This window comes from Leopardus geoffroyi, chromosome B4 (assembly GCF_018350155.1).
Source record: "Leopardus geoffroyi isolate Oge1 chromosome B4, O.geoffroyi_Oge1_pat1.0, whole genome shotgun sequence".
In the NCBI taxonomy this organism is placed as follows: Eukaryota; Metazoa; Chordata; class Mammalia; order Carnivora; family Felidae; genus Leopardus; species Leopardus geoffroyi.
The window spans coordinates 79,124,953-79,130,952 of NC_059341.1; the positions used below are offsets into that span (position 1 = coordinate 79,124,953).

At 58.9% G+C, this 6,000-nt stretch overlaps 1 long non-coding RNA gene across 1 annotated transcript; it reads right to left on the reverse strand.

Annotated features, from left to right (window-relative positions):
- Nucleotides 1-4,083: 4,083 nt before the first annotated feature.
- LOC123590808 lies at nt 4,084-4,785 on the reverse strand. The gene is made up of 2 exons (XR_006708986.1): nt 4,679-4,785; nt 4,084-4,508 (listed from the first exon to the last, which is right to left on the reverse strand). It is a non-coding gene; the product is annotated as an uncharacterized LOC123590808 (long non-coding RNA).
- Nucleotides 4,786-6,000: the final 1,215 nt, after the last annotated feature.

Below are 6,000 nucleotides of genomic sequence, written 5' to 3' on the forward strand. Positions count from 1 at the left end.
CAGAAAGTTAAGTCAGCCCAGAGTGCCCCCTGCGTGCCACCCTGCTGCAGTTCCAGAGCCCCTGCTCTTTCCCTTCCCGGGTTGCTGGCTCTCTGGGGCCTGCTTTTCCTTCCTGCCTGGCCTGATGGTCCTGGGCACTCTTGCCCTGGCTGGCTGGCCCTGTGTGCCCTCCCTGGGCCTGGCGTACCACTCTGGGGCCGTGGGACCCCAGCAGAGAGAGTGTCTAGGAGAGGCTCAGGGGGTCAGGGGTAGGAGAGCTCTCGGCCCCTCCGGGACTGAAGGAAGAGACGGGTTGGAGATGAGAGCCAGTGCCCGGATGACAAGGCCCCGTCCAGGCCTCCCGCCTCCCAGGCCAGACCTCTTTCCCACAGAGTGGGCATTTCTGGCTCACTAGGGCACAGGAATCTGCCCCGAGGCCACGACTATCCCGAGGCCGAGTTCCCAGCTCTGATGTTGGGGGCGGGCCGGCGAGGTACTTCTGGGTGACCGGGTCACTGTGATGGTGTCTGTGTCCCCACTTCTGACACGTGCTGTCCATTCCCCACTCGGCACCCACCGCATGGCCCACCCCGGCCTCCCCGACCTGGTATCCGTATGGCATGTGGTCCACCTCAGCAGCCTGCCCTCCCCCACGCTGGCCACCCCTGTGTGCTCTGTGGGGATGGGGGACGCAGGCAGTGGCATGGGGGCTCTGCCAAAATGACAGCCGACACGCCAGGTATGTCCCGAATGCTTCACGCGGATTAGCTCCCTGAATCCTCGTGACATTTGAGGTAGAGGAGTTCGTTCTCATCAGCCCCAACTTACAGAGGATGAAACTGAGGCTCAGAGGGGTTCAGCGCCTGTCTAAGGTCACACAACTTGGCAGGGATGCATTTGGGCCCAGACAGGTGGAGTTATGAGCCCTCCCTCTTCTCTTGGCCTCTGGGCCTGGTGACCCCCGGAAAGGGCAGCATGATAACGAGAGGAAGGGCCTTCTTACTGTGCCTCCTAATTTTCTTTGAGCTGGGTGCTCCAATTCTCAAAAATGCCTCTGCCTGACTTAAGTCTGCTCTTTCTTGCTGACTTGTGCTGACCTCTGTCAGCCTCAGAGCTTTAACAAGGCACAGTTAATGGCCTAGTCCCTGGCTTCCAGGCTGGCCTGGCCGGCCTGTCTGTGGGGCCTGAGCATTGCATGGCTTTCCTTGGGGGCAGCTGGGCCTCTTGGAGGCACGGAGGGCATGTTGGCCTGGGGCCCTGGCCGGAGGTGGGTGTGGGTCCCGGTGGCCATTGGCCGTCACAGCTCTGGCTGCCAAACAGGAAGAGCAGCGGAAAAAGCTCCAAACAAACAAAACTCCTCCAAACACCCAGCCCCTCCTCCTCCCCTGCCCCTCCCACTTCCAGCTCCAAGCTCCACCCACATCATCCTCTACCTCCACGATGGCATCCTTGGGGTCAACTACACAGTCCCCTGCTTCTCCACCCTTACAGAGGACCCGATGTGACCCTCTCCCGGCCTCCATTCAGAGCCAAACCACCTAGGGGCTCAGGCCTCCCAGGATTCAGGACGCCTGGCAGGGTTTGGGAGAGGGAGGACGGAAGGTGGGCGGAATTTTCATTCTCTCTGGGGATGTTCGGGTACCTGGGCAGTCTCCAAACCCCTCCTGGAGGTACTGACAACAAACTCGCTTCGGGTTTCAGGTGGGGCGTGAGCGTGGGTGATCCCCAGCTGGAGACAGCATCAGGACACTGTGCCTCTGGGGTTCTGGAGGCCGGTCCTGGTTGGTCCTTACATGGTCCAGGGACGGAGATCTCAGTGCCCCTCCCTCCACCCGTGTCTCCCTCCTTCGCCCCGATCTCCTGTAACTGGTGACAGGATGCAATCCTGATCCCCCCCCCTCCCCCGCCGGAGGCAGAGAAGTGGGGGGGGGGGGCACGGTCTGGCCAGAGGTGGGGCTTCGGGGGAGGGGGTGGGGGAGGTGTGGGCGGGACTGTCTGAATGTCTGAAAGGCCCCTGAAATCGGTCCCCCAAGAAGCAAAGGGGAGTTTCTCGTTTTCTCTGCTTCTTCCTTTCCTTCTGTTTCTCTATGTCACTCCCTCCCAACCTCTGATCTGTCTCCTTTCTCATCCTCCTCTTCTCTCTTGCCTCCCTGTCTACCCATGGCACTCAGAGCATCCTGCCCACTCAGGGCCCGGGCCCAGGGCTCCTTCGCCTCTCGGAGCCCCCGCAGCCTGCCTAGGTGGCCTTGTGGGAATGGCAGCCATGTGTCACAGTTTCAGTGTCTCCTCCACGTGCTCTGCTCCACACTTGGCCTGAGGCTTGGCCCGTCGAGCAGGCGGGCCTGGGATCACTCAGAACAGCAATGCATAGTTCCTGGATGAATGTTCCAGTCCTCAGCCCGGCTGGGGCTCTGGGGCGGGATGTGGCTCTTGGGGAGACAGGCAGGGACTCTCCATGTGGGGAAGAATCTTAGTCTCACTCCAGGGCATGATGGGAGGCCCGGCGACCCCTCTGGGAAGACTTCCCAGATGATCCTGTTCAGGTTCCTGCTATCTCTCTCCTAAATGCACATCCACATCTAGGCTCACGGGGTCAGGACCCTCTGGCCCGATGAGGTGAGAAACTCCCACCTAATTCCCCTGGGCTGTCCCTTTGAGCAGGCCTGCTCTGAGGCCGCAGGAGGGAGGCTCTGCCCAGTGGTCACGTCTCAGGAATGGGGCGACCATGTAAGCCTCCTCCACATGCCAAGCAGGCCATGGGGACCCGGGAGAGGCACTGAGCTGGCTGAGGGCGTCTGGGATACAGGGATACATCCCCAGAGGGGGCAGGTATCAATGACGCTGAGGAGTTCAGAGGAGCAGTGACCGCCTCGGGGGCCCAGGGAAGCTGCATTCAAGGCGTTTCATTACTTTGCATAAAGTGTTTCAGTGGCTCCCCATGTGTTATGGGATAAAGTCTGGAAGATTCCTTGGGATCTTTTGCTCCTATTCTCCTTCTTCTCTGGGTCTCATCACCTCCATACCTTCCTTCTCTCCACAGCCCCTGCTGATTTCCGCCCCACCACTCCGGCCCTATTTCCCTGAACCTGCTGAGTGATGTCATGAGTCCGTGTTGGAGAGCACAGGCTTGGAACACTTCCATCATCACGTGTGATGCCACCGGATCCTGCTGCCCTGCCAAGTAGGCATCGGAGACGGGCCAGGAGGCTGTGAGGCTCCCGCAGGCTGTGAGGTGGTTCGGGATATGCCAGCAGGGCCGCATGGTGGTGGCAGAGCTCTGGACCCGGGGACGGCAACGCTGGTTTCCGGTCTGGGCTCTACCATGCGTCAGCTGTGTGGTTCCGGGGCCAAATGTTCGGCCTCTCTGGGCCTCAGTGGCTGTAAACTTCGATCGTACAATCCACCTGCATGATTGCCGGTTTTTTTTTTTTTTAATTTTATTTTTAATTTTTTAAAATTTACATCCAAATTAGTTAGCATATAGTTTGCTGTTTTTTTAATTAAAAAGTTTCCGGGGGGGGGGGGGGGCGCCTGGGTGGCTCAGGCGGTTAAGCGTCCGGCTCAGGTCATGATCTCACGGTGCGTGGGTTCGAGCCCCGCGTGGGTTCGAGCCCCACGTCGGGCTCAGTGCTGACAGCTCGGAGCCTGGAGCCTTGCTTCGGATTCTGTGTCTCCCTCGCTCTCTGCCCCTCCCCCACTCATGCTCAGTCTGTCTCCCTCTCTCTCTCTTTCTCAAAAATAAATAAATACATGTTAAAAAAAATTAAAAAAAAATTTTTTTGTCTCCAGTTGGGCTCAGCAAATGTTCCTCAAACTGTTGTCACATCCTTTGCTATGCCAGGTGTAAGCAAGGTCCTCGGCCGAGCAGCGTGCTGGAGAGGTCAGGCAGTTGTGGGTATTCCATAATGAGGGCAGGCCTCGGGGGCCAGAGAGAGGTGAGCACAGGCTAATTACACTTTCCTGTCTTCATAGCACTTAACCCAATTTGTAATTATTTGTTGTTGGTTGTTTACCTGTGCTTCTCCTGGGAAGCTCTGTGAACACGGGGACGGTGTGGTGGTTTAGTCCCTCGGTGTCCCAGTGCCCGGCACAGTGCCTCGCATGTAGTGGGTGCTTGATGGCCATTTATTTCTGGAATGAGTAAAAGGCCACCCTTCCGCACAGGGCACTTGTTGTACTGAATTGCAACACAGGGCACGATGTAAAGAGCTTTGGGTGGTGTAGAGTGACAGACCCCAGGTGGGTTGTGGAGGAAAGTCAGGATGGGGAGACACCCCCAATTCTGGAAGCTGGCTCTGGGGCCCCTGCTCTCCGGGACCTGGCTGCCTCCTTGCCAGGCTGAGCTGGGCCGATGGGGATGGGCCAATGGCTCACGTTGGTGGTATGGGGTTTCACACATACCACCACGGGTGACCCGCAGAGGCCTGGCATCCTGTTCCCTTGGGTCCCACTCAGCATCGGGTAGGAACTCTGAGGCCCTCCTGCTGCGGCCAAATGCCTTAGGTGGGTGAGAAGATTGATGGTCCTCCCTGCAAAAGAAAGAGGAAGGAAGAGGCCTCTCTGAGCTGGTCAGACATGCATTTGGGGCAGGGCTGGGACCAAGCCATAAGCTCCCCAGTCCCTCCCTCACTCTAGGACCTGAGGGTAGGACATATGAGAGAGGTTCCCCTGGTCCAGAGGTAGGATAGGCCCGGCCTACCTGGGGAACCCCAGCCCATGCCTGGCTGTGTGGGTGCTGGGTTTCTGCCAGTGGTGTTTCAGCCTTGTTGCCAGGCCTGCTTCTGGGTGGAGAGGAGCAGGAAAAAGAATTGCACAAAGGGAAGCTGGTGGGAGGGCCCTGCTTCCTCCATGGTTCACTGCCTCCCAAGGAGGGCCAAGGGGCCCCTGGGTTCCCTGGGAAAGACCACGCCCTCTCATCTGCTGTCTGCTGCCCCCAGCAGCAGGGGTCTTGGTGGCCTCCCCTCGCTCTCCATGCCTCCCACTGTGCCTGGCCCTGGGCCTTCCAACAACCCTGTCTGCTCTGGGCCTCGCTCAGCCACCCAGCCAGCTCTAGGTCCGCCTACTCCCTCCCTGTAGGAAGTCTCCCCAAGTGGCCCCCTCACTTGCCCTCTGAGCCAGGAGCTCTCAAAAGCAGCCTTCATGATGGCAGGGCTTTGCTTTGTTCATTGCTCTAGCATCAGCGGCACACAGTAGGTGTGCAAGAAACAGTTGTTGAATTAACGCACAGTGTGCCCTCTTATTCTTTAGCACTTGTTTCTACGGCCCACTTAGGTAAAGGTTTCTTCCCTCCCCCAGGCCCCCACCGCCACTAGACAGGGTCTGGAACCCTGTCTCTTCTCTATTCTGTCCCCGTGCTGCACCCCCACCCCCAACTACGGCCAGGTCTTGGCCACTGAAGAAACCAGCCAATTCTATCCACCCCTCCTGCTGTGCCTTCACTCAGGGAATGCGTTCTGTGTCTCTCCTGGGTGCCTGGGTCTCTGCTGAGCAGTGGGGCGAATACAGGCAGGGTGAAGACTTGGGTGTTCTCCCCACATTCCGGGTCCCTGCAGCCTCCCCGTCTAGTGATTTCTGAACTCTGGAATCTCTTTCCGTTTAGCCCCTGCCTCCGGGCCTGCTGCCCGGCTGTTTCCAGCCTCCTCACCCTTTCATTCCTGGCACCGTGCTCGCGGTATTTAGGAGGTGTCCCCCTCCCTGGGGCTGCTTTCAGAGAGGAACAAAGAGGGACTGGAAGGCTGGGGTGGCTGACAAAGGCAGGGTGGGGGAGGGGGGAGGGCATCTGGAGCCGCCTATTTGTGAGCCCAAACTACTCCCCGAGCTTCGGCAGCTGCTTTATCTGCCCTGATAATAGACCGAAACTGTGTCCGGCTCTCTGTTGAGCGATCAGTGCCCGGCCTCTGTGAGCCTGCCAGGATGGTGGCAGCTCACGGTGGTGCTGGGCACTGTGCCCGCTGACACAGGCCAGCCAGTCCTGGAAAGGCACAGCCGGGCCAGCCAGCCACCAGCTTGCACACCACCCCA